A 12669-nucleotide genomic window follows, 5' to 3' on the forward strand; every position below is an offset into this window, starting at 1 on the left:
ACAAATAAATACTTAATGCACTTTAAGTTTCACTAACAGATATTCAGTGTAAAAAGAGTGTTTGTACTTCTAATGAGTCTTCTGTGGATCAGATCACATCTGAAGTATTGTTCTGTTCTGGGCAACAACTATGAATTCCTTCCTTCAGCAAATATTTATGGAGTGTCTACTTTGTGCCAAGCATATTTCTCCTCTGCCGAGGACTTGGAAATTAAATAGATGTAGGTTTGGATTTTAGTTTTGGTGTTTACTGTGTAATTGGCCAGCACAGGGTAGTTTTTGCTGCAGAAACAAACAATCCCAAAACCGGGCTTACCACATCCCAGTTTTGGTTCTACTTCATGCTACATGTCCATTGTGGACTGGCTATGGCTCTACTCCACACAGTCTTCATTCACTTCAGGACCAGGTGGCCTCCACCTGGAACATTGCTGGTTTTATGGCAGAAAGTGAAAGCAGAGTGAACCATGCCCTGATCCTAAAGCTTCACCAAGGAGAGACACACGTGATTTCTGCTCATATTTTATTGGCTGAAGCAGGTCATGTGAACACAACTGGACTGACACAGAGAGAGGGGAATAAGGGTGAAGAGTATGATACTCTGCTGTACTATGTAACCTGACCTATTCAAGCCCCTGTTTATTTTCATTTGTAGAATAGTAACAATAATCTCTGCATTGGAGACTGAAGTGAGGATGCAAAATAATGCATTCCAAGTCTTTGATACATTAAAGTTTGTCAGGAAGTAGTAGTTATTTTGGTTTAAATGTTTTTAAATCCTGATGTTCTGCTTAAATTATTGTAAGTAAAGCTCTCTAAACACTTCAGAATGAAATAAATTAGTTCCCTCTTACTTTTAATTTTCTTTTTAAGACTTCACTTAAACTTTCTGAACTATGTTTTTAGCAGTGGTTTGATGTTTTTTCCATCAAGATGATTTTTGCCAGAATCAAGGTGATCTGTGAAGAAATGGGTTGGACAAAATTTCCATGATTTATTATTCATTTTTTCAAGTTTCAGGTCTGTTTTCTAAGGAAGATTATCAGTAACACAGACAAGGCCATATCTCGTGCCTTTTTGCATCACTAGAAACCAGCATAATCCCCTCCCCAGGGCATTTCTTTATGTGATAAAGCTGTTTGGAAATGGAATTAGGACTTTATGTTGTTATTTCACAGTGTCCACTGATTTTCTAAGTTCATAGTTACATTCTGAAGATATTTATTTTCAAAAGCATCTTATTTATTTATTAAATCTGCACACCATTTTCTACCAAATAAAGGTAGAGCAAAGAGCAAGGTTGTCTGAGTTGACATATAGGCAGAGTGACATGAATGTGGGTAAGTTTTCTTCTGGACTCACCCAGTGAAAACTAAGTAGAATAATAATTTGCCACCTTTTCATTACTTTTCCTAGAATGGCTAAAAGAAATTCTATATATGTAGAGAGTTGAAAATTCTTTCCCTGAGATTGTTAATTCTGGTTCTTTTAAATATTTGGCAGCCATGTAAAATACATTATTTATCTTCCAATGCAACCTCTTAACAGGTATGGGCTCCAGCTGGGATGTTCCGAATCAGACCCTTTGGGCAGTAGGGCCTAGAAATATGTGTTTTAAAGAGTTCCATGGTGATTTTCATTATCCTCCAATTTTGGGGAATATTGAGAGGATTTGTAGACTGTGCTGCTTTCGTCTCTTGGTAAAAGAGCTATTCCCGGGATTTAGATCGTCTTGGCAATTAAAAAGATCTGGTCGGAACCACAGTTCCCCCCACGGCCCTCTGCACTGCTCCCCTCCCACACATGCACCACACTGTTGTGGATGCTGAGGAGCACAAACCTATGGACCAGAGAATATCCCATGCAGGCACCTCAGGAGCTGCATGTCCATTAACATGGGAGTCCTGGGCCACACATCCCCAAGGGAAATGAATTTCCAGCAGTGCTTCCAAGCTGACTCACTGCTCAGAATTGATTTTTACCCCCCTTAGCTGCTTCCCATCTCACCGTTTATACTGGATAGCATTAGTCCAACTGGTCCCCAGTTGATTTGATCCAGAACCCCCTTTCCCTGGAGTGCTCGTAAGCAGTACCTGAAAGAGGAACTCTTTGAAAAGGAGAACCCTGTATGCACATAATTCAAATTCTAGTTTCTAGTGATAACACTATTATGTATGATTGCAATTCTCTAAATTCCTCCAGCTTATCTCCTACCACCAGAGTGACGAATGCCTTGAAGCGTTCCCAAGTTTCTGTGATGCGCTGCCATGAAGTCCTGTAACACGTCTCACCGATGCTGCTGAGCTCAGGGTTGGCTTTAAGCGCTGGGTTGTTTCCAGAAAGAGCAGCCTCTAGCACACCTCCCGCTCTGTGCTCGCCCAGTGAGATGTGATAGCAAAGGGCCCCAGTTCCTTCCCTAGCACGCTCGGCAAACATGAGGATTTAGGGTAATTTTAGAAAATTACAGATCCTTGTTTTAGAAAATGAGTTTTAAATGGGTAGGCATGCATATTTATATGAATATTTCATAAGTGCAGTTTTGCGGATACATGTGCCTGTGTGCTATTACAGTACATGTGTATACCAGGTACTTTAAGATGCCATTTTTTCACTATTTTTTTTAAAGATTTTATTTATTTATCTTTAGAGGGGAAGGGAAGGAGAGAGGGAGAGAAACATCAATGTATGGTTGCCTTTCATGCGTCCCCTGCTGGGAATTGGCCTGCAGGGAACTGGTCTGCAACCCAGGCATGTGCCCTGACTGGGAATCGAACCGCGATTGTCTGGTTCGCAGGCCCGTGCTCAATCCACTGAGCTACACCAGCCAGGGCTTTTCACTATTTTTGTGAAAATACTGCTCTCAAAGAGCAGTATTATAGCTATTTCTATTTCTAATAATTATAAGATAGCACAATTACCACTTGTGGAGATATAATTAACCCTTGAAATAACTTAAATGTTTCTGTCATTGAAAGTCATTATTCAAAGTTGGGAAGTGATGCCTAAAAATTCAGGGCTGATGGAGAATGTGGCACACGAGAATAGACTGGAGGACATTGGTCTTCTCTGTTTGTCCCACCATTACTTTTTCTGTGAGGTAATGTGGCAAATCTGCCCAAGCTCTCGGTTACAGAAGAGGAGAGGGTCAAGAAATAAGTAGAGAATTAGGTTCGAGTTTGCAAAAAAGAACCAGGATAAACGTTAGGCATTCTCTCTCTCCTTCCTGCTGGTATCTCCAAGTTGTTTGTTGTCTTTTATTTTGTATTTCCCTAACTCCAGGGCAAAATATTTCCACGTTAAATATTTTAGAAACATAGTTTATATTAAAATATGAATACATATCACAATATTTATCACTGTAACCATTGTAAGTATGGTTGACCCCTGAACAACATGAAGATTAAAGGTGCTGACCCCCAGAACTTAACTACTAATAGCATGCTGTTGATGGGATGCCTTACTGATAACATAAACGGGTGATTGACACACATTTTGTATGTTATATGTATATATACTGTAGACTTACAATAAAGTAAGCTAGAGATAAGAAAATGTTATGGAGAAAATCATAAGAGAAAACACATTCATAGTATTTATTGAAAAACACTGCTATAAGTGGACCCGTGCAGTTTGAACCCATGTTGTTCAATGGTCAACTGTACACAGTTCAGTGGCATTAAGCTTTTGTACCGAATGGTGAATTTTGTGAGTCTACCATGCTCACTGTGGGTAGCTTATGCGGCTTGTGGGAGAGATTAATAAGGGTGTACAAGGGAGAGCCCTGGAAGCCTCCGACTTTCCACTTCTTCTACAGGTTCTGTCGTGGTACTCACTTTTCAAGTCAAGGGACTTTTACTGTGGGAAGGTTACCTGTAAGGCTATTCTACACTAGAGGGGAGATAAAACATTGTAGACCCTCTTCAGTTCTTAAAGAGCTCTCTATCTGCTGGAGAAGAAAGCCAGACCAAAAAAACTAATCATCATAAAAAATGTAATTGAAAAATAAAGTACTAAAAGGTAGAAAGAGAAGGAAGAATAAAGTCTAACTGAAGGAGATCAGGACATGAATAGAACATCTAAAGGAAGAAAAATGTAGTCCTGGTATAACAAAATAAAGAACAGTGCCTGATATATAGTAAGTGCTCAATAATTATTTATTGAACGAATAAGTGAATGAGGGCCTAATCTGAGCAAAGGCCACGAACTGTGAAAGTGTAAAGGAACTGTGGAGAATGATGTGTAGTAGCTGGATGTGGTCAAGGTCAATAGTGGAAAGTAGTATCAGGGTGATAGAAACAAAGTTAGAATCAGGTTAGGGAAACCTTGGCCCAAAAGAACAAGTCTTGCCAAATTCACATGAGACGGAATAGACAGAAGGGCCTTGAGGGAAAGGCTACAGATGGAAAGTCCAAGTCAACCCCACCCTTAAGAAGGTCCTCAGGCCACTGAGGTGAGAATGAATGGGGGTGGGGGTGAGGCCCAAGAATTAAGATGAAAATTTAGACCAGAGAAGAGATTCTAAGAACACACTTAGTGAGTCATAAAACAATGAAAGAACGCCATGCATTTGACAACACGGACGAAAGGCCCACGCAGGTTGTTCCTGTGGCCACAGAGCAGCATAGAACAGTCACTGTATTGGTGGCCTCCATTCTCCTTTGAAAGACAGAAAGGTAAACGTGATTTGATATGCTCTAAAAGGTTCTGTAATAGAGGTTATGTGCTAAATGAAATGGTCCATAGTGGAAGGAAGGATTAGGTAGTGCCACCACTCTGGGATCAGGAAAAACCTCCTAGACAGATGACATTGAAACTTAGTCTTTGAAGTATAATGTAGAAGCTCATCAGTCAGAGAAGAGGGGCAGGCAGAGGGTGCAGCACAGGCAAAAAGGGGCATGAAATTGCATGACAAGTAAAGCATTGCTTCATACCCTAAGCAGCTGCTCACTAATCTACGCAGAAATACTGAGACTGCTGGAGATTAACCATCTGGGAGGACCTTCACAGCTGCTCTTTGACAACCACTGTGTTAACAGACAAAGGGAAATCATGAGAAAGAGCAAACCTGGCCAAAACAATCAAATAAGCTGGAAAGTAGGACAGTCTTGTCCACCACTCATATGAGTGTTAGCTGGATTAATAACAAGTTTTTAGTCAACTTGATTCCTTACAAATGTGAATTGACCAATATTATTGCCATCTTATTTTTCTACACATCAGAAGTTAGCATTTTTCCTGACAGTCACATTTTTGCATTTACCCACTCCCTCAGAGGCCTGTGATAAACCTAAGCAGCAACAGGAATTCTGCTAGGAGGGCAGCCTAATGCTATGGAGCTGGTAAGCATTTGCTCCTGTTTACTGACAGTCGGGTTGGTCCCAAACCCATCTTTCCGGGCCGGCATGCTTACTTAGTAATTAAACTGAAGCTTTAATATGACTTAAATATTTTAATGTGATGATGCCCTGAGGTTCCACAGCAAAGTTTGGTTTAATAAATTTAATTACTAATTAAGACACCCTCAATTTCAACCTTCATTAGGTTAATTTTTTAATGAGTTTCAGAATGTCTCTCAGGACATTTTTCTCTAGATGTGGTGAGAAACACACATGCACACACACGTACCAGGTGTGGGTTTTAATATTTGACTTGCTGGGCACAAGCTGTGCACTTGGGAAAAATCACTGAACCTCTCTAGGCTGCTTTTTCCATATCTATAAAGGAAATCGTTCAGACAAAGTTTTCAAAGTTCCCTCCAGCTTTTAAGGCAATGGTTGAACAGCTGTTCTCAGTACCTTCCCTTTAGGGAGGCAGAGGGTACAAAACTATACGAAATACATGGTGTGTGTGCATGTGTGTACATAAATGAACCTCAAACAATCTGGTGGCTGTGTGCAAGTAGTAGTAATAGAATCGAGTATGTTACCAGTATGCAGAAAGATTCCTTGAAATATATTCTTAACTGACGGATGGACAAATAAAATTTGGAGACAGTCTGGAATTACCAAGATGTGTTAATTTTTGCAAACTATTTAACCCCTCTACTCCTGAAGGCTGAATCGTTTCTTCTCCAGGAGCTGTATCTTGGAAGACCCACCAGCGATTGGTGAATAAGATTAGCTCCAACCAACCTGCTTCCCCTCAGTAGGGATCTCAGGAGAGAGCAAGTCACCGACCTGTCCTTTTCCCTGACTTTCTCCTCCTGTCACTGTGTCAGGCCTATCACACTGAGGGGAATCTACCTTCATGGGGGAAGACTGAGAGAATTTCAGAGGAAGGGAAAGAGAAAAATTAAAATATTGACTACTTCACTGCTATAATCAAATGGTCCTTGTCCCCAGAAAGACTTGGGGACTAAGGATTTTTTTGTCTTCCATATGAAGACAACACACACACACACACACACACACACACACGCACACACACGCACACACGCAAGCGTGTGCTATAAAACAAAATGCTGATTCCCATCCACTTAGTGCCTATAAAAATAATTGGTACTTAAAAAAACAACTACTTTATAATCTGTTTAAGATCCTAGTCAGAATAAGCATTTGTTTTTACCTCGAGCAGGAAGCTCCCTTGAGGGAGCCTGATTGGAGGAAAGACATGGTGCAAAGTGTCTGATTCGGGGCAGCCATGATGAATCTGCCTTTCGCTTCCTTTGTGACCTTACTCCCTCCCCTGGGAATATTTAACTCATCTTTAAGAATAAGTGAGCTTGCTGTCTAGCGTCTTCAAACCTTCTTCTTCCCAGACGATCGGCAACATTATTTTCACTTGAAGGCCATTGAATCTCTAGAAACATCCATATTTAAATGTTACAATAAAAACACATTACAAAGTAAAGTGAAAAAGTGCACTCTGCTCCAAAGCATGGAAAATTAGGACTTGACTGTTTGGGAAAGTTCCTGCTGTGTTAAAATCTGTTGAAAGCACGCCTGTTTTCATTTTTACTATTCATAAGGGCCTCAGTAACAATTTTGGGGTCATAGCTATGATATTTAAAACCACTGGCCAGTTAATGCTAAGACTCTGAAGTCATGATTATTCACTGAAGTTAGATGACCTTTTACAATGCTCAGACCAGGATAACAAATGTTACCAAAAAATTCAAGAAGCATACAGGATGATTTTTGTCCTACATATCAGTAATAGGAACTAGAGCACAATGGAAAATTGGGACTCAATTAGGAACTTCTAATATCTATATTACATCTTTTTTAGAGTACATTTTATTGATTATGCTATTACAGTTGTCCAATTTTTTTCTCCCCTTTATCCACTTCCACCCTGTACCCTCTCACCCTCCAACATTCCCCTCACAACTTAGTTCATGTCCATGGGTCGTATGTATAAGTTCTTTGGCTTCTCCATTTCCTATACTATTCTTAACTTCCCCTTGTCTATTTTATGCCTACCAATTATATTACATCTTTTAAAAAATTCCTAAAAATAAATTCTATGTATGAACAATTATGGCTTAGTGTGATCATTTGCTACTTTTATAGGATTGTCCTGTAAGATACAATTCATATTTCTACAATCTAACAAGATGGTCCCCTACCCTCTAAAATGAGAAATGCATTGATTTAATATTCCAAGATGGCTTCCAATTTTTTAAAGTAGAAAACCCTCCTGCTGGGCTTGTGGCTTTGTTTCTACCCAGATGCCCCAATTAGGAATAGAATCTGAAAATCCGGGTTTTTGGAGTACCAGAGAACCCAGAACCTAATAACTGTACTAATTTTTAAAGCACAGTCAGGAAATAGGAGATTTTCTGATGTTCAGCATTTCTTTTCTTTCTTGTTGCTTTCTAATAGTCCCTCTCTTGTAGGTTTTCTTCTTTACCCTTTTCCTTCTGCTTGTAACTTTTGCCAGCTGGCACTCACTGACCCTACTGGGCATCAGTTTAAACTAACACAGGGGCTAAGAAGCCTGCCAGCTCCTGCCTGTGCAGAACCTGGAGGCAGGAAGAATCTTGCTTGTGCTTTGCTGGACTTGATTTATACACAGGTGCTGCTCTTTTGCTATGGAAAGCATGTCTGAATTAAGCATGCAGGCACGATCCATCCAAGATTCACATTTTTATTATTACTTAATAAGGAGGAACTCCTGGCCATTCTTCAGCAAATGAGGACAACAAGGTTGATCCCAGCAAATGAGGACAACAAGGTTGATCCTGCACAGCAGCCTATCACACAAACTGTTGTCCCTATATTGTCATGATGGGAAGGTAGAAACCATAGTAAACACCCTAAAACCAGTTAGATTTTCCCTTTCTTCTTGTAAATGTTTGTAGGATGTTTGTAAATGTAGTCATGGCAATAAACACAGAATAGCTGGCTGGAAAGGTTAAAAGCAACTTCAGAAATCCTCTGTACCAGCAGTTTCCAAACATAGTTGGTGCACATCAGAGTCACTTGTGCCTTTTAAACAGTTGGATTCTCAGACCCTGAACCAAGGTCTGCCAAAACACAATCTACAGAATCAGGACCCTAAAACTCTGTTTCAGTACACATTTCATAGACACTCAGGTCTCAGACCCTCTGCGAGTCCAATTCACAGTGACCCACTTGCTGTCCTTTCCGGGAGCAGATGAGCAGATGGAGAGTGAACACAGTGGCTTCTGGAGAGGGTTAAGATTGAAGGCAAAGTTAGAAAATAAGATCTCTAAAACTAAACCGGTGATTTCTTTGAACAGGCCTCCAGGTTTTATTGCCTATACAGGAGACACTTACACTGTAAGAAGCCTCAGTTTGAAACCAAGGGAGACTGGAGACTGCACAGCTGTGCTCCAGCTGCTGTTATTCAAATAACCTTCGCTCCTGGAGAATGAAGGCCAGTGGCAAGAGCACAGAGTTGACACTGGATTGTCGGCCCACTCTGTCAGAGCCCCGCCGATTTCCCAGGCCCAGTTAGTTTTCCTCCCACTATATTCCCTTGAGAGCCTAATCGATGCCTCTAACATATGGCACATGTCACAGTGTATCAAATCAATAACTGTCTATTTACACGTGTCCCCCCAACACTGTAAACTTTTTCTAAGATATCTGTTTTCACTATATATCACTTTCCCCATAAGGTATCTGTATTACCAAGTACTCGGTATTTGCTGAATGAATGAACTTGTATTTTAGATAATTCCAACTTGGTTGGAATTTTTTCTGCAGGATTCCAAGTATGTTTATTTTGAAAAGCAGCCTATGTGCTTCACAATTTAAAACACTGTCTCATCTGAGAATAGGAAACAACACTCACAAAGGTGAGGCCTGCATGCCAAATCCAGATGACCTGTTTCCGTGAGTAGAGTCTTATTGGAATGTGTTATTATCGTGTTGTGCTTTCATGATAAAATGGCAGAGCTCAGTTGTCACAACAGAGACACAGACTGTACAGCTCACAAAGGCAAAAATGTTAACATGTGGCCCTTTACAGAAGTGTCTGCCAGCTCTTGCCCTAAAATCGTATAGACCTGACTGTGTGACACCGCACATATTACTTAGCCTTTCTAAGTCTCGGTTTTCTCATCTGGATAGTGGGGATAATAATGGCATTCCATCTTATCAGGTTCTTGTTTGGAATAAATGGGATAATCCTTATAAAGCCGCATGTAGTAGGTGCTCAGTAAATATTAGCTGTTCTTTAAGGACTTTTAAAAAAGGACTTGCCTATATTCCTTCTTGTCCTTTTCTGTTATTCCTCACTTTAAAAAATTAATAAGGCCAGAACATTCTTTAGCTTTAATGGAGGCCTTGCCATTTGAAAGAACTTTGGGTTCAACCCTTTGTGATGATCAACTGCTTGGCTCCTCAGAACAAAGACTCTAAAAAATTTTTTAAATTTTTTATTTATTGATTTTAGAGAGGGAGAGGAAGGGAGAGAGAAAGAAACATCGATTTGTTCTTTCATTTATTTAGGCATTCATTTGTTGCTTCGTGTATGTACCTTGCCCTAGGATCGCACCTACAACCTTGGCGTGACAGGATGATGCTCTAACCAATGGAGCTACCTGGCCAGGACTAAAAAATTATTTAATTATATAAAAAACGCAAGGCAAGATCTTTGGGCATTTAGTAAACTGCTTTGATATGAGATGTTTAATTTGCATAAGCTTCGATCATAACAGACAGAAGTGGGGTTTGACTTCCCACACACTTATCCCCTCCTCTGGGATCTGTCTCACATATTACTCCATTGACTCTAAAACCGAACACCCCCAGCACTTTTATTAAATTTTTAAAAAAAATGTGGAGGCTGGGGTGGAGCACTAAATATTTCAAATGTTTTTTTTCCCCAGTCAGAAAGGTCTGACTGATGATAAATAAGAGACCAAGCCAAGAATCTCCAAAGGCATCTTTTACTTAACTTGTAACCCTCATTTCTGGAAAGCCTGCTGACCACTCCTGTTAAAATAAATGGCTTAAGCCCTTTAATCAGACAGCTGTCTTGCAGAGTGGATTGTAGCTCATGCAAAGGAGGACAGCTCTCTGACTCATCTAACATCTTATTTATTAGTTCCTCCTTCTAATCATGGAGCTTAAATGAAATTTCAGTTTTTCCTTTAGTATTCAAGATTTCCAGAATCTTGGCATTGACCAAGTCTCTGCCCTATGGAAACTTGCAGCAGTCGGCAACTCCCACCTCGACTGCTTTCAGAGGGGGACTCATCTCCCCTCTGAGGAGTTACCTGTGGGGGCACTGGGTCTAGATGCCCATTGCAGTGGGAATTTACAGTGTTTGCCAGTGTACAAATCTGGGCTCTGAAAGTATAGTTTGGATATTCACATTTTGGATTAGAATCTGTCTGGATTAAAGAAATTTCTTTTGGCATTTTACCCTGAACCGCAAGGAATAAACTCAGTTTGCTCTCATGTCATCAGTTCAGGTTCTTTGAGAAGCCATCACTAAGAAAGAATTAGACATGCCTGAAATTTACTAGGGGCAAGTCTATTAAGGAAGCATGAGACTGGGAGTAAACAGGAAGAGCCCTCAGACTGTAATGCAGGGCTAGCAAGTGAACGGAGCCCTGGCTGGCGTGTCTCAGGGGATTGAGCATGGGCCTGCGCACCGAATGGTTGCTGGTTCGATTCCCAGTCAGGGCACACACATAGTTGGGTTGCAGGACTGGTCCCCAGCAGGGGGCATGTGAGAAGCAATCACATATTGATGTTTCTTTCCCTCTCTTTCTCTCTCCATTCCCCCTCTAAAAAAATGAATCAAACAAAATTAAAAAATAAGGGAATAGAGAGAAGAGGAGGGAGAATTGGGTAGGAGGAACCTCAGACTGCAGCACAACTCTGTGGAAATCTCTACCAGGCCAGTGGAGAGCCCCAGAGCTAAGACTTGTGCATCACAGGAGTCTTATGTTGGGCCAGAATGACCCAGCTCTAGTGACCCAGCTCTACTACCCAACCATCTCAGTCATTGGCTGGTCCCAGACAAGGAAGACTGTGGGCTCGGAATGAAAGCTGGGGGCATATCCGAAGGTACGGTAGTTGGAGGATGTACCACACTTCTTGCATCTGGTCCCTTTGAAAGGAGATCTGGGAAACACACTTCCATGGGTACCACTGTCCACCCCTTGCATCTTGCAGATCCACTTTTCCACACAAGCTCAAAGAGCAGCTCTTCCATGGCCCCTGTAGCAGAATTCAGGATTTCTAGTTCCATCTCTGCAGTTAATCTTAGAGTCAAAACTGGCTCTCTTTTCCTCTACTATCCATTCTAAATTTGCCTTGTCCTCAACCTTTATTTCAAAAGGTGTTGGTGGCTCTCCTGCTGGTTGAACCCAAACCCTCATTCCTAAGGGTTGTTCATATCCTCCCAGCACCTGTTCACAGTTATGGTCAGGTAACAGATGTCCAAGGGGTGCCCATGTAGACAGTGTGAGTTCCACATGTGCTCATCCCAGCCCCATTGTGCAAAAGTATCTCTTGTGCAGGGTAGGTTCAACTATTCCTGATTTCACTTTTTGTCTGCTAGTGTCTGGACATGAGGGTTTCAAAGTGTTCAGGTCAGGGCTGTACCTTGTGATTCAATGGGACTCTTTGCTCTGTCTCCTGGCAAGAGGGTATTTCCTTTGAGGACTAAGACTTCTAACACTGCAGAGACCAGAATTACCAGAATGGGTCTTTGGGAGTAGTGGTAAGTGAAACGGACTCCTGTTTCCACCTATGTGTTCTTCTTAGAGAGGCTATTGTCTCATAAAGAGATCTTTAAAAGGTTCTGTGTTCTGAAGGATGGCACTCTCTCCAGTAGGGTATTGCCATCATATCAGCATTTTACTCCTACCTTCAGCAGGCCATTCTGGTGCTCTAACAGGCCACTGATACTGGCTATTGCCAAAAAATCTGTTGTGGAAGGCATTTTCTAAGGTGGCTTCTGATGGTGTCTACCTAGCATTCATGCTCTTCTGTAATCGCCTCCCCTTGAGTGTGAGTTACTACTAACAAATGCAACACAACAAAAATAATGGGATATCACTCTTGGGATTAGTTGCAAAAAAGACTGGTTTCTACCAGGTTCACCCTCCATGATTCTCTTATTTACTCACTCTCCTGGAAGCCAGTGGTCATGTTGTGATTTATCTTATAGAGAGGCCTATGAGGCAACAGAGGTCCTAGGCCTATGGGCAAGCTTGGTCACAGACTGTCCCTTCAGTAGAGC

At 41.2% G+C, this 12669-nt stretch overlaps 1 long non-coding RNA gene across 3 annotated transcripts in view; it reads left to right on the top strand.

The window, feature by feature from the left end:
- LOC128627878 (uncharacterized) overlaps positions 1-12669 on the top strand; it is a 46181-nt gene that overhangs the window by 18111 nt on the left and 15401 nt on the right. The window contains exons 3-4 of one of the 3 annotated variants that reach the window (XR_008392170.1): positions 5273-5339; positions 6075-7476. The exons of 1 other annotated variant lie outside the window; for it this stretch is intronic. This is a non-coding gene — a long non-coding RNA (uncharacterized LOC128627878). Of the gene's footprint in view, positions 1-5272; positions 5340-6074; positions 7477-12669 lie in introns of those variants that run through there. One more of the 3 variants, XR_008392169.1, reaches the window with a different exon arrangement.

This window comes from Artibeus jamaicensis, unplaced genomic scaffold, assembly GCF_021234435.1.
Source record: "Artibeus jamaicensis isolate MK-2021 breed Jamaican fruit bat unplaced genomic scaffold, CSHL_Jam_final contig_482, whole genome shotgun sequence".
Lineage (NCBI taxonomy): Eukaryota > Metazoa > Chordata > Mammalia > Chiroptera > Phyllostomidae > Artibeus > Artibeus jamaicensis.